Here is a 15,282-nt window from a genome sequence, read left to right on the forward strand (position 1 = left end):
TTTCTTAGACTAACTTGGGCAACAGAGCCTGAGTTTGGAGTTTCTGACTGAGGGAGATGGGAAGATCCCAGAACATAGATTTAATTAAGAAATTACGGTAAGAACCTAATTTTTCAGGGGCAAGAGTGTGAATTTTTTTTTATATATAAAAACGCAGAGTCATTCGGGCACAGAGAATAATCTTCCACAGGCTTATCAAAAGATGGGTTCATTACAGCTACGGATGAATTTTAGAGGAACATAAGGACTTTGACATTCTCTTCTCGAGATGGGAGGCAGCAGGCAGTTGGCAATCTCATGGCTCTGCCCCTGATTAACCACACAAATCTGGGTGAGGTCGAGAAAGCTCACCGTCTTAAAAACAGGCAATTTTTTAAAAAAGGCTACAAACAGAGGTGGTCGTCCAGGTTCCCTTGCCCCCCTCCCCTGTTCACCTCTCTATGAAAATGTCCAGGACAGAGGTAGCAGCCTCCTTACCCAAGACTCTTCCAAGTTTCAGCCTCCTTCTTGACAGGAAAGGGTTATTTGATTCGAAAGCAAGAGGAAAGTGAACTTCGATTAAATCAAGGGCATCCCCTGCAATCTGTTCTACGCTACCATTGAGGAAAGCCCTTTCACTGAGCAAATCTAAGGCTTCCCTTAAGCCAAAGCAATCAGAAATTAATTTTAGGAGGAATCAGCCTCCCCGTGTTGAAGGAAATAGATACAGGGCGAATGCTTTCAACAGCCGGTTTTCATTTGCACTACGTTAAAAAGATGAAGGTGAGGCTTCGAACCTGCACAGATATCTCAGAATCAAAGCAGAGTGAATAGAATGTACCTAAGGAAAGGAAAACATCACGTCTGAGCCAAGAGCAGTGGAGCTGTTGAGAAATCTCGGGGGGACGAAGCAGACACAGCAGTCCTAGTGTGCAGGAAAAGTTGCTTTCAAAACTCGACCCGCGGCCAACACAAACCAAGTCATTATCAGTCACGGGCTCAGGACCCCTGGGACCGGGGCCCCTTGCACTGGCTTGGCAGTTGGTGAGCTAGGATAACTTTCTCTTTGGCCGCACGCCCTAAAAGCAGTGAATATGCACAGCGGGATTACCTTCCAGTAACCTCTGGTCTCAACACATGGAACAGAAAGCAGGAACTCCAGTGCACAGGGCCAGCCAGTAAAGACCAGAATGACCTCATTTGTACAAAGGGACATTTTTTCCCTACACCAGGAATTTCCCAGTCATTAAAAAGCACATGTTTGCAAGAGGAGTTGAGCCTTTTAAAGAGCTAATTTTTTTTTTCTTCTGTAAAGCAATTACTTTTCTTCCCCAGCGGGAGTTAAATTTATAGTTTCCAAATACATTAAAAAGAAAAAGTTCTCTGGCCATAGCTGACCGACTTCAACTTGGGAAAGCATTTATACACTTCCTGTGGCCTGCCGAAGACAGTGGGCACATTCTGAGGGTCTAAACGACGCAGAGCGTCTCCTCACCAGCAAGCCACGGCAGACTTGCCCACACACCTGACTCCCCAGGACATCTCATTGCCATGGACTCAGTGAACCTTCTTCAGAGTCTGCCTGATTGCTCAACCAATAGCTCTTATCAGTGAGAGGCATCTTCATGAAATCTCTGGGTCTCTCTGCCCTGAATACAACAGCATGAAGACCCACATGGGGGTCACAGCCATCCACAGGGGTGACTTCTGCCTGGAGAGTCGTAGAGTATACTTCTTAGTGTCCACATTACGTCAGTGACAGAAGCCAATGTGTGAGTGGGAAACACGGGGGTTCTGAAGATGGGCAGACCTTCTCTTCTTTAAGAATGCAACTCTACACATGTCCCCCACTCAACAGTTCCGCAGGCCAAGATTCCCTTCCTCCTCTGTATCTGTCCCCTCCTTTAAGAAGGAGTTTAGAAACATGATTTTAGAAAAGAAGATTTAATATCAAAGTGAGTTCAAAATCCAGCTCTGTGACTCATGAGCTAGAGGAGCCTGGGTGGTTCACTTAAGCTCTCTGAGATACGATTCCTTATGTAGACATTACTTTCCATGGAAATTAATTGAAATAAAGCAGTCTCTGGTGCACAGGTGGTATCTAGTAACGGATAGTTATGACCATGCTCAGCTGCAAAACACAGCTTCCACCCCCGAGCATTTCATAGTCCAGTGGAGGACAGGAGAGAGCATCCGCCCCTTAAGTGTAATGCTTCGAGATCCTTACCACCCAAAAAAAATCAACAGAGCTAGCATGACCTCCCCTCGTAAGAGGGTGCCGAATCCAGGAGACAGAAGAAACAATTAAAAAAAAAAATGGCAGCAGAACATATAAATATTTCCAATGAAAACTTCAGATCAGTCCAGAGATGGCGATAAAAGCAGAATTCTGAAAATGAAGATTGGGGACAGATCTAGAAAGCAGGCTTGCATGTGGAAAGGACCCTGAGGCACCACAGCTGAGATCAGGAGCCCAGGCATTAAGCTTTACAAGAAATAAGAAACAAGCCATGAGCCTCCTTCCCAGGACACAAAGAGTGTGCAACAGAAGAACCAGGTGGCCTTATAACTTCATAGCCAGAGGCTGGAGGATCTGAGAGACACGGGTGGGGAAAAAGAAAAAGGCACTCTTCCTTTCACAAAAAGACAGATCTGTGATTCTTCTCTGCTCGCCCCAAACTAAGATAGAGATGGGGTCTCCTACCATCCCTGCTCAATACCAAGGAGCACTGAACAGGGAGACAGCCGGACAGACAAGGTGGCCGTCTGGGTCCCACCATGGATACTATGGGGTTAAACAGAAGGTACTCAGAAGCTGCCATCACAGAGCCACCAGGAACCATCTTCATCTTTGGCCTCAGAATAGCTTCCCCCTGCTTGGCCAGCAGTGCTGACCCCGCAGACTAAATGTGATGCTCACAGAAGGTCATGGGATCCAAACAGCCAGCCATGAAACGGTCCCAGCAGAGCCAGAGAAGTGGTCCCTGAGGAGTGGGAGGAAGCCGTTCCCAGCAGCTGGCCCTGCAGGCTCAGACGGCAAGCGGAGCCTGGGGCACAGTCCCTGCTCTGCAGACCCGCACCAGATGGATCCGGGATCCGGCAGGAGGCGGGGAGCCAGGCCGCCCGTGTGCGCGCCTGTGCGCATGTGCGCACGGGAACCCCTGTCCCCAGATAGATGGCACACGTTCACCTCAATTTTAGAGATCAAGAAGCTGAGGCTCGGACTGGTTAAGTAAGTATCCCGGCATCACAAAACCAGTGAGTGAATAAACCACTGCAGGCCAGGACTGGCTTCAAAGTGTACCCTGTTTCTGCTAGATGCCTGGAGGGTCCCTCTGACCTTGAACATCCTGGGATTCTACCTTAATACTGACAGCACTTCATCGTGCCAAAAATAGACACAACTTCACAGATAGCTTAAAAACAAACTTCTCATTTCTGCTTTACAGCACAGACCGGTAGGCTACAGAATTAATGGAAACCATACATCCATTCTTCTTTAAACAAATACCTGTAACTAGCCACGTCATTTTATTTACCTAAACATGGGAAAATTAAATATCCAGAAACTAAATAACAGTGATATACATTTAATTACTAATGCTCTAAGCCAGTGGATTTCTATACTCTCTGCACATTAAAATCACCTTGGGGACCTTCTGGAAAACACCAGTGCCTGAGCTCCACCTCCAAATTTTCCGATTCCACCGGTCTGGGAGACCCAGTTGCTTCCAGTGGGCAGTCAGGGTTGAAAACCTTTCGTTTAAGGTAGAAACATGATAATCAAGACCAGTAATCCTCCAGAAACCTTACTTGAACCGAGTAAGTCAGCATTCATGAGAACAGTTTCATTATTCAAGCATCAGGAGAAGGAAGCTTCCGGGAGGTGGACGCACCCAACTGTCAGATTCAACAGTTTGTTCCTTAACTGTCACTAATGGCTTATAATCAAGTATGAATTTCTTAGATAAACAAAGAGCTACACGGCTGGAGGCATAAATATAGGGTTTTCTCAATTCCCACGTAATTCACTCCCAGGCGCTTACGTCGGTATTCGATTTAGCGCAGGCTCGCACACACAACATAACGGCTCGTGTGACACTGCCTCCATGTGAGCCTTCACATCTTCATGGGTGTTATTACTTTACAGCTAAGAAAGGCGAGACACACAGCATCTGAGTTGCCCTGTGCCACACAGGTAAAAAGAGACAACACCAGGGTTGAGTTTCAGGTAACCTGCTCCAGAATCCAAGCACATCATATCCAACCTATACTGTATGTAACGTTTAAAACTGTACTGGGTTGAGCACTTTCCGGTCGGCAGTTTCTAATCCGTGTTATCGCAACTGATCCTTGCATCAGTCCAGTCAAATAGTCAGCCTGGTGCCATGATCACCATCTGACGGAAAAAGAACCAAAGTTAGAGACATGACAAGTCCTCCCTTGCAAAGAAACCATCTCTTCCCTTCGGAAACTGTCCTCAGATAGCATTTTTTTAATGTCAACATACAATTAAAGAAACACATGGATTCAAATTAGTTGTCTGCTTCTTGAGAACACACGGAACATTCTGTCCACCAAACCTCCACACACAAAGAAAGCCACAGGCAAAATCGCCAAGTCTAACGCGTGCTCGCCCTTCTTCTCCCTCAGCTTCTCCTCCTCTGGCTCACCCCTTCCCTTTCCCAGCAGCCGGGCATCTACCATACGGATGCTGCGTTCTGATGGGCCGAACTCCCCACCACCATCACCTACACTCCCAAAACAGATGTCCAGAAATCACCATTGCATATTTCCTTTCCTTTTCTCATCAAAATTCTCGATCCCTTTAGTATCCTGATCTCAGAGGGTGCTCAGAAGGAGTCATGCCTCCATTTCCTCAAAAATGCAATCTCCAGTCCTAAGGTAAATGATGGTAAAAAATGAACGTCCCTCCATGATAAAACATGGTCTGAACCACTAACAGCGGCACTGCGGTAAACAGGCTTCTCAGTGAGAGTTAAGGGGTTGGGGGGGATGATGGGGAGATGCACTTCTCATCCTCTAGGTCACACTACCAGAACGACCACATTCTCCAGGACGTGAGAGCATTTCTCATATTAGGACATGATAGGCCAAATTCCGTCACTGAATGTGACCAAAATTGTAAGTAGCTATCCTGTCTTTATGGCTAAGCCTGTAGACACCAATGAATCAAATGATATTATTGGTGTTCCTTAATAAAATTAGTCCAACAACAATAAGTCACTTCTGGCAAGTGGTTTAACTACTTCTGAAAGAGATGCAATTGCAGTAATCATCCATCTTGCTAAATATGCAGACAAAATATTCACTTTCCCAGCCTCTGACTAAACTTACTACATATAAACCCGAAAAAAGAAAAAAAAATAGATGGCAAATTAAATATAGAACTTTGAGTCAGGACCTCTGTATTTCAAGCCCAGCTGTGCTACTGACCTTTTTATAAAATTAGCCAACATCTCTTCACCTGGGTGTAGGAAACCTTGGGGGGAAAAAAATGCCTCTATTTTCCCATCTGAAAAATGCTAGTAAGAAGTTCGTAGTTCTCAGGGTCATTTTGAAGAAAACCATTGCAAAGTTAAGCACTTGAAAACAGAGGGTCAAATCATACTGGAGAGTCCGCCATCTCTCAGGAAGCTGGGCAGTACCATTTCAAGTGAATGATGCTAGTAATTTGCTAAATAAAACCGGTAGTCCAGATAATTAATCACAAAAAGCAAAAGTAGTAAGTGTGCTAAAAGAAAAAAAAATGAAAGCTAGAGACACACAATAACGTAGAGTTCTTCCTACCCACACGGGTTGAAAATCTGCATGATTTCCTTCAATCTCCACTTTATTCTCCTTATGAACACAATATACAATTGAGTGACCCCATGAGAACTTAGGGTAAAGGTTGACATTATGCTAATTGACCCATACAAGGATTCAAACTGATGACCTTGGCCTTATTAGAAGCATGTTCTAATTAGCGAAGTGCAATGGTTATCATCATTGTAATTACGGATTATAGCTGAATATACTTACCATATAATGGATGGTAGAGTTAAGTCTTCCTATATAAAGTATGTTTGCTTTCCAAGTACTTCCCCCTTTGTTATTTTAACCCCTTTCCAAAAATAGCCACTGAATTTCAATTTGATATACAAGAACTAATACCCATTAAGCTCAATACCCATTTAAGCTGAAAAAGCACATTCTTCAAACTGAAAGAGCGCCGAAGGATGATGTATTCAGTGTGTCCCCTACCTTCCAGCAAGAGCACATTTAAGTTATCCAAGAATCTGGGGTGTTTTCAACAAATAACACCACCAACTTCAGTATGGAGAACACTTCACAGTTTACTAATCACTTTCTTTCCTTTCCGCTCATTAGAAGTTCACAACCACCTTGTGAGTCTCAGATAGAATTATCCACACTCTACAGATGAAAACAGGGAGGTCCAGGGAGGTGAAAGTGTGTTTTGCCTCGGGACAGGGCTGGAAAGAGCCACCAACAAGGCAAAGAGTTGGGTCTCCCGTGACTTTCCTCTGCATCTTCCCCCATGAGTAACCTACTGGGCTCTGCTGACTACTACAATGGCCTTCCATGCATCTTTCCCAAGTCCCTTGTTTCCTTTTATTTGTTTTCAATGGATCTGAAAACAATGTATTGTTTTCCCAAATTCACAAAAGTTACTGTTATTTAAATAGTTCTGGTATGGTCGTTAACTTCTTTATCAGGTTAACTTCAGGAGAAACCTGCTTTCCAGGTCACATCTTGGTCCCCCTGGTCATCTGAATAAAAACAATGGCCAAACAAAAATCCTGAGACAAGAGGGTCCTGGTTCTAGACACCTTCTCAGGGCAACGGGTCGTGCTGTCCTCCAAATGCTAGGCTTTCTGGATTAAACACGTTGTTGACTGCTGTGAAACACTAAGAGAGCACGTTCCATGTAATACCTCATTCAGTCCCCACAAAAATCCTGTAAGAGAGGAAGAAGTACTACCCCAATGCTATAAATGTGGAAGAAACTCATCCCAGACAAGTTAAAAAACGTGCCCAAAGTCCCGTAGGTAGTGTCTAAGTCTACATATGTGTCTCATCTCTCTATGCCTGCCTCCAAAAAGCCAAGCTTTTCATCTGCTTTTCTGAACTAAAATACCGTCTTCTGTCTTCAAGGCAGAAAAGGTTACGGTTGAAAGGGTTAACTATTCGCTAGATGGTGTGATTTTGGACACAGCCTTTTTTTTTTCCCCCTAAACCTCAGTTTCCTTTCTGATAAAATAGAGAAACTTCTAGCCTAACTATTGCTCAGGGTTGTTTGAAGTCAAAATGAGATAAAAGTACAAAGTATGATATGTATATGGGCTATATGATGATTCTATAAAAAAAAATCTCTTGATGAGCAAGTAGTCCAAAAATTGCTAAATTGAACTAAACTGCCTGTGTCTAACATCTAGGACAGTTGCCAGGCATGCCTCACGGCCCAGAGATGCCAATTAGATGCTGCAAAGCTAATTAGTGCCATTTCGGTTCCTAAACACCCTACCGGACAGCAATGGTCCTCCCGTCAGGAAATCATTTCCAGCCCTTTACAGGCTCTTTGCAAGCTCCCCTTGTGTATTTCCAAAGAATTCCCTATTGTTTCCAGTGCTGGGAGCCACAGTATGGTATTTTCCCAACAAGAGCCTAGAAAATAAGAGAAGGAATATTTCCTGCCTGACAGTTAAATCACAAAATTTACACACAAAACGAGGAACTGTTTTGTCAACCTTAAATGCACCAGCTTCAACAATAATTCGTTAAGGAGTAACAGAGAGTTCTCTCCAATCATCCAGCCCAAGGTGCAGCCCTGGGAAAAGTGGGCCACCCAGCCTCCAAAGCAACATTTGTAAAGGGGCCAAAAACAGGGCATGGGGAAGAAGGCAAAGTCAGAGAGGGCCCCAAAGGAAAGAGAAAGGAGGGGTATAATGTATGAAACATTATACTCAACACTGTCCAGGGGTATACTGGCCCTCTGTCACACTGAGGAAGATTATTCCCAAACTAAAGAAATTCTCCAACCATCTTAACTAAAAGGGACTCTTAAAAAGGGCAGTGGACTATCAGGTCTCTCTAGCAAGGCTGAATCCTACAACCTGAGAGCTAGCTCCTTTTACACCCGACGGAAGGATTCGGCATGAAACTCATTTTGCTTTGACTCCAAGTGCATTAAAGCAAACTTTTAATGATGACTTGGCTTGTCATGGAGCCTGAACAGGTAAGGAACGTGCTGATCGTACAGACTTAGTAATCAGCCTCATCTCCCAGTTCCTGGCTCACTGTAAATAAGTGAACTGTCGTGCAAATGCCAACCCAAGTGACATGGGGCACTTTTGTTTACCCAGTCAGAGGCTGTGAGTCTGATGATTTCGGGACACTGACAAGAACAGGTCCTTGGAGTTTGAAAATCTCAGATGCCAAACCAAGCAGAACCATACAAACACCACCCCGCGGGGGTCCTGCCCAGCGCTGCTGCCTCAACCTCTCGGGAAGATAAAACTCAGCGAAGATCATCAGATCCGGTGTTAACTACAATCCAATGATCCAAACGGATATGAAACGTGCTGACTCTGCGGATAATGAGGGTGACGTCATCAGTGTTTATGATGCACTAGATTTCCGAGCAGAGGACAAAATCATCACATGTCACTCTGGAAAAAACGGGAAGGCAGGAGAACGCTAATACAGTGTGATGTGCAAAGCCTGACATTTTTTCATTAAACTCTACATGAGCACATTTTTTTAATCTAGGGATCACTCCATTATATAATAACTATTACACGGCTTCCCCCATGCCTTCTAGCAAGTACTCAGTGACACCAAGACATGTGTGTGCGGGGTTACGCACAACAATATGCAATCTGTGAAGGACATACGTTCCCTCATTAGGGTAACGATTTCTAGGGTACTCACGCCTCCCTTCACATCCCAGAAACCAAACTGAAGTGACACCATCGCTCTTGGCAGACTCTGGGGCACAGGCAGAGCCGTGACGGTGGCTTCCGTCACTGCGTTCACAGCTGCCTCACCCCGGGAGCCTGGAGCGCACCTGCACAGGCGGAGAGGTCAGCCTGGGGGCAGAGCGCTGAGCTAGAAAGAGCCCCCGGGGTCTCTAACGCAGGTCTCTGCAGGACTCCGTGTGCTCAGGAACTCCACAAGCGATGAGGGGCGAGTTCAGGTTCAGGAAGACCAACAGGAAGTCCCTACCGGCCATCCCTTCACGAGTCACAAGTAGGAGCACACGAGGCACGAAACAGGGAGTCTCTGCTGCACTGCGCGCACGTGGTGTGTTGAGGACGGGACAACGCGGGGGCACGTGGACAGACACATCATGGTGGAAGGAGCTAGACACAAGAGAACTGGACCCTAAAATGCATGTGGTCACCGGCTTCTGCACTTCGGGCAAGTCGCTGCTCCTCTCTGAACTTCCGTTTCCTTGTCCTTAAATCGGAGTTAATAATAATCCTTGCCCTGCCCATCTCATTCACTCCCTGCATGAACCCGGGGAAAATGTGCGTTAAAAACATGCTCTGTGACGGGGCACCTGGCTGGCCCAGTTGTTGGGCATCTGCCTTCAGCTCAGGTCATGATTCCAGGGTCCTGGGATCAAGCCCCACATCCAGCTCCCTGCTGGGGGTGGGGGGGGAGTCTGCTTCTCCCTCTCCCACTCCCCCTGCTTGTGTTCCTTCGGTCGCTGTCAAATAAATAAATAAAATCTTTAAAAACAAAACAAAACCGACTCTGTAAGCTCTGAACAGACGCACTCATTGCTAGTGGCTTTTTGGCGTGGAAAGTGCCGGTCAGCCCATCATTCGTCATGGTCCTGAAGTGCGGAAAATTAAGAAGGAAAAAAAATGTCACTAACGCTCGTATTCTTGGGCATTAAAAAAAAATTACAGTCGGTGAGAGCCCCTGATTTTTCAAAACTCTCCTCAAGCCGGCTTACCCTAAAAACTAGTAAGATAAGCCTTTTTTTTTTTTAAAGATTTTATTTATTCATTTGACAGACGGAGATCACAAGCAGGCAGAGAGGCAGGCAGAGAGAAAGGAGGAAGCAGGCTCCCTGCCCAGCAGAGAGCCCGATGCGGGGCTCGATCCCAGGACCCCGGGATCATGACCCGAGCCGAAAGCAGAGGCCTTAACCCACTGAGCCACCCAGGTGCCCCAAGATAAGCCATTTATCACAAAAACAGGCACCATAATAAGAATTTTTGTGGCCATTTTAGAAGAACATTAACAAAAGACATCAAAACTTGCTCACATGAGAACCAAACTTTTAGCTATGTGGTCGTTCTTGGCCGTTTGTTTGTCTCATTACCGAAAAGTAAACTGGTAATTGGGAAAGGGAGGAGGGGGGCAAAAGGATGTGAGTAAGAAGGGGATATTGGGAACAGCTGCCTAGAGAAGAAGAGAAATGTTTCTGGCAGAGTATTATTTCTTCAATTTCTTCCTAGAATACTACACGAGGTTTAAATGTCTTCCTCTGCCATTCAGCTTTACAAACATCATTCAGATGTTGACCCGCGCAAGTCATGTCTACACATTCACCCCAAACAACAGAGAATTTTACTGATACGATGCTTAGGAGCAAAGTATGACGGGAGAGCGGGCAGTACTTCCCAGCTTCAAAAACCCTTTAATTTCCTCATGTGAACAAGGGCTCTTCACAGCAGTTTCCAAGGCCACCCCAGTGCAGTGGCCTCCGTAATGGGCACGACATATATCAGTCCATAATTTACTCCTTTAAGGTACAGAGTCTCCAGAATCTCTAAGCATTATAAAACCTAAGGACACCATCTGCCTCATTTGGCCATATGAGCTTTATTCCAAACAAACCCTGACGTAGCAGCAATAGCTCTGTAAAATACACACAAGAGTGTATGATACCAAATTAATAAGTATAGTACCATGTAATCAAAAATTGTATATATATGTGTGTCTGTGTGTATATCTCCCAGTATCTTACTTGATTTCTACAGCCCAAGAATATCTGATAATTTATAGCTTTAGGAGGTCTCCGGATGGCTGCCCAAGAAGCAGGCAGATGTCACTCCCATAGCCAACAATACATACTGGAGCGTGGTGGGACCAGACAGCCAGGTCTGATCTGAGGATTGGCGGGGGGGTGGGGGGGTACCAAGAGCACGATCTCCAGCATATCCATTCCCAGTCCTCTCTACCCCAAACTTAGATTCCACTCCTTTAAGGTGCTTAAAATCAAGGGAGGTATTTTTCAACAAATAATTTTTCAACAAATAATTTCAATAATTTGATGTAAGATATTTAAAATACACATGGTCTAACATGTCTGCTGGGAGATACTCACGGCAGATTTTTATGGAGTGAGGTTTTGATAAGAGAGAGGTTAAGAATAGGGACAACCAGAAATAAATGTCCCTACTTTACAATTTTTCCCAACTTTAACTCCTAACATATCAGGTTTAAACTACTACAAAACACCAAGGCAGAAACTTGGATATGCTCTACTTTGATATGCCCTCACTTTCATTTCTGTTGGGTACTCCGGAAGAACAAAACAATGAACTTTGTTATCTTGGGTTTTCAAGATGTTTCCAGGCAGGCATATCTTGATTTGATATATAAATCACAGAAAGTAGCTGAATACTTTATTTAATGGCCAAGAACTGTCAGTCTGATCTTATTTTTAGATTCACATCTTTAGCCTCCTATTTTATAGTTTTACCATAAAAACGGTTAATGTTTTTATTGACCCATACTTGAAAGTGACTTACTAATATGTATTTTTTGAAAAATTATTATGTCTCTTGAGGTGACTTGTAGTAAAATGCCATTTCCAATTATGTATCTAAGGGAATTGGTCATTTCTTTCATTACTGTCATCATTAATGCCATTGATTAAGATGATATATCCCAATGCTATAATCAGAATAATTGGATATCTGTGTTAACTAGATACCTGAGACCTAGATTTTTCTCAACAGTCAAGAATGCAAGACTGACAATGGAAAATCAAACTTAGGACTTAACTCAGTATTTGATTTCCTCCATCTTCCCCAGACTCCCATCCCTAGAACACAGCTGAGTAAGGACTGAAGTGCCCAAGTGCTTAAAATAACAGCAGGCAGCAGCCTCATACATCAGACTTTGCACAGTTGGCTCCTCGGAAGCTGTGGCCAAATCCTATCCATTCTTCTTCAGCACCCAAGTTAGGTTCCTGCTTTGCAAGCACACTTTTAGAGAGAGGATTTAATTCAGAACAAAAGGAAAGACTGGTTTTCTTTGAAATGTGTTTAGAATGGCAGTAAGTTTACACAAGAGAGAGGGGGAAGAAAGGAGGCTTCATAGCTTGCAAACACTGTCAGGTCCAAGAGTGTTTATTGATCGTTGTCTCAGGAGGGAACAATAAACCTCTGTCTCCAGCATCCACGCCAGAAACTCCCTCCTATGTGTCTGAAGCTTCAGATGGGATTACAACAGTCAGTCGCTAAAATTTACTCTTTCCCTCAGGCTGTGTTCCATTACAACACAATTATCTCATCATCATCACCCCTTACAATAAATGCCTTTAGAGGCAGATTCTTTTGTTAAGGAGGTAAAAGACATTTTCACTATTCCTGGCAAATTTTTAAAAGATACAATGATGGTATTTATAGCTACTCCGGATTCCTACTGAATGGCATTTTTAAATTCAGAATCCAAAGACAGAGCCATCTCTCCTCTGCCCTACATAATCAATAGGAGATACACAGCTGCCCAGATCCACACCTGTGAACTCACATACATACATACCTTTGTAACGGAGATGCGTAGGGATAAATAGGTAAACATCGAAAGTGCCCTTCAAATAACTTTAAGTTCCTATCTGTAAATACCATAATGAACATACAATCTGAAACAATCCCTGCATCTTCTCCTTCGTGGAAAGCAAATAAACAAATTCCTTAAATTAAAAACCAAATATTTCATAAGCCAACGTTCAAAAATCAAGACATCTCTCTCTCTCATACACAAATTAAAACGATCACACAAGGAAAATGTGCATTTGGAAGACAGGGTAACCCTGTCCTGGGAGAATTCGGTCCACAGGCGTCTAAACAAGATACTTTCTTCGTTAGTTGTGGTCTCCAGGAATGACAGGCTTCTCACTAGCACAACAGCAGGTTCTCCTTAAATTTGCTGTTGGGGTAATGCGAATTTTTCTTCCAAAAGTTCTTGCTTTCCCTTGGGAAGACTTTACTCAAGAAATTGGTTGGAAGAAAGATAAAATCTTTCTGAAGCTTCAATCCTGAAATGTTTGCAACAGAATCACAAGAAAAATGGGGCGGGGCGGGGGGGATTACAAGCGCTCTTCCCATGGAACTAAGACATCTCTGGTTTCTGGCACAGAAAGAGGCAACAACAAATACCTATTTATGAAGTAGTGTTGAATTCTTTTTTCTTTGAAGACGGTTTGATCATGTAGAAAAAACTTATTCCTTCCTCAGGACCCCGTGTAAGCAGACTTAGGAAAACCCAACACTATGTGGTTTTGAACTCTGAAGATCACTAGCAACACTTTCTCCTCCATAGATCTTCTATTTTGGCTCATGACTAGAAAAAGTCGAGCATGTACAGTGCACAAATAGTAAACACGAGGTGAAGGAATAAAAATAATAGGACATAATAATTACATCTGTATAATCTGCCTTATTTTGTTTTTGTTTTTTACGGCTCCTGGTTTTAATCCTGAAGTGCACTACTTATCAACGCATTTATTTCTCACAACATTTGTACGGTACAGTGAGAATAAATATTCTCACATTCACTCTAAATGTATTCATGTAACAAATATTTATTGACCAGCTACGATGTGCCAGATGCTGGCAAACTGCGAATATGGCCATATATAAAATAGACAAAAATCCTTGTTTGATGAAATTGAGCAAAATTCATCCAGAAGAGGAAAAGGAGAGAGTCAATAAGCTACATCGGATCGTGTGTGTGCCCTGGCTGGCCTTATTTTACCTTCCACACGGCCTCTCAACTGTGTGAAATACTTTTGATAAAACAACAAAGCAGAGTCCTATTCACTTGCCTCCTAATCCCCGGAGAGTTCCTTCCATTAGTGACCTTTCCATCAAGGTCAAGAAGAGCTCTAACACTAAACAAAGTCATATCAGACATGGCGAGGCTAAGAATAGAGACCATATATATCTATATATATACACATATATATCTCAAATTACCTTTAAAACTGAAAGAGAACACACTAATACAAGCACAGAAGAAAGAAACAGTTCCTGCCACAAGCTATTTGACTTACAAAATCTGATCCCTAAATATATTAAGAGAAGTCAGACATTTTCAGATTGATGAAACAACCCAAAAGTTATATGCAGTAGAATACACAAATGAAAAAAAGGTACTTTATGGTCTGAGTACAAAATTTCTGAGGGGTGAATGAGTAGTCTTTCTGGCCTCATTTGACGCCCCAGCATCAGTGCAGTCCCCACAGTTAAGATATACCTGGAGAACTGCAAATAGTATGACAATTTAAATTCAACACTAATTAGGTATAAAAAAGACTCCCGGCCGATCACAGAGTCACAAACTCAGGACGAGACTGTAATAAAGCGGATGTATGGAAAACCAATGTCCGCCCACTGCCTTTGCCCCCCGGTGCGCCCGCCGTCTTGCTTTCCCCTTGGGTAGAAAGGATCCTCGCGCTTGGCAAAGAGGCTCGCAGACGTCACTCGATCAATCCCACCCTCTCCCAAAGCTCATCTCTCTCATTCGCCTCCAACAGGTTTTGACTATCGTGTTCAAACACGAGTCTCCACTTCTTTAATACACTTCGATTTGGCCTCACAGGCCCTGCCAACTCTTTCTCTCCTTTCCCTTGTGTTGCCAAAGTCTTGGGTGAGAAACACACGCTTATGAAATCCTTTGTGTATTCACCAGATTCCCTCTTTAAGGAGGTTTCTATCTCGGAGGCAGGATGGACGTCGTTCTTCTAAGGCCCCCAGCGGTCTTGGTCTGGACTTGAAAATACCATCCTTAAATTCTCACGGCTTCACAGACGCCAACCGCTGCAGCCCTGGCTCCCCGCTGCTCCCCAGCCCACCTCCCACGCCGCAAGCAAGCGGAAAAGCTTCTGGGCACCTACATGCTGCCGGTTCTCTTTGTTTAGCGCTTCTCAGTGCTCTATTATTGTGTTTCTGCCTCTTTCAGTCAGAGAGCTTGTCAGATTTCAAGATATCAACTACTACCTCCACGAGTTTTTACCAAAACCCAATCCCA

The 15,282-nt window shown here is 43.9% G+C and overlaps 1 protein-coding gene across 2 annotated transcripts in view; it reads right to left on the bottom strand.

Moving 5' to 3' along the window:
* Window positions 1–15,282, bottom strand: part of GUCY1A2 (guanylate cyclase 1 soluble subunit alpha 2) — a 344,066-nt gene that overhangs the window by 315,220 nt on the left and 13,564 nt on the right. The window lies entirely within an intron of this gene.

Source organism: Mustela erminea, chromosome 9 (genome assembly GCF_009829155.1).
Source record: "Mustela erminea isolate mMusErm1 chromosome 9, mMusErm1.Pri, whole genome shotgun sequence".
In the NCBI taxonomy this organism is placed as follows: domain Eukaryota; kingdom Metazoa; phylum Chordata; class Mammalia; order Carnivora; family Mustelidae; genus Mustela; species Mustela erminea.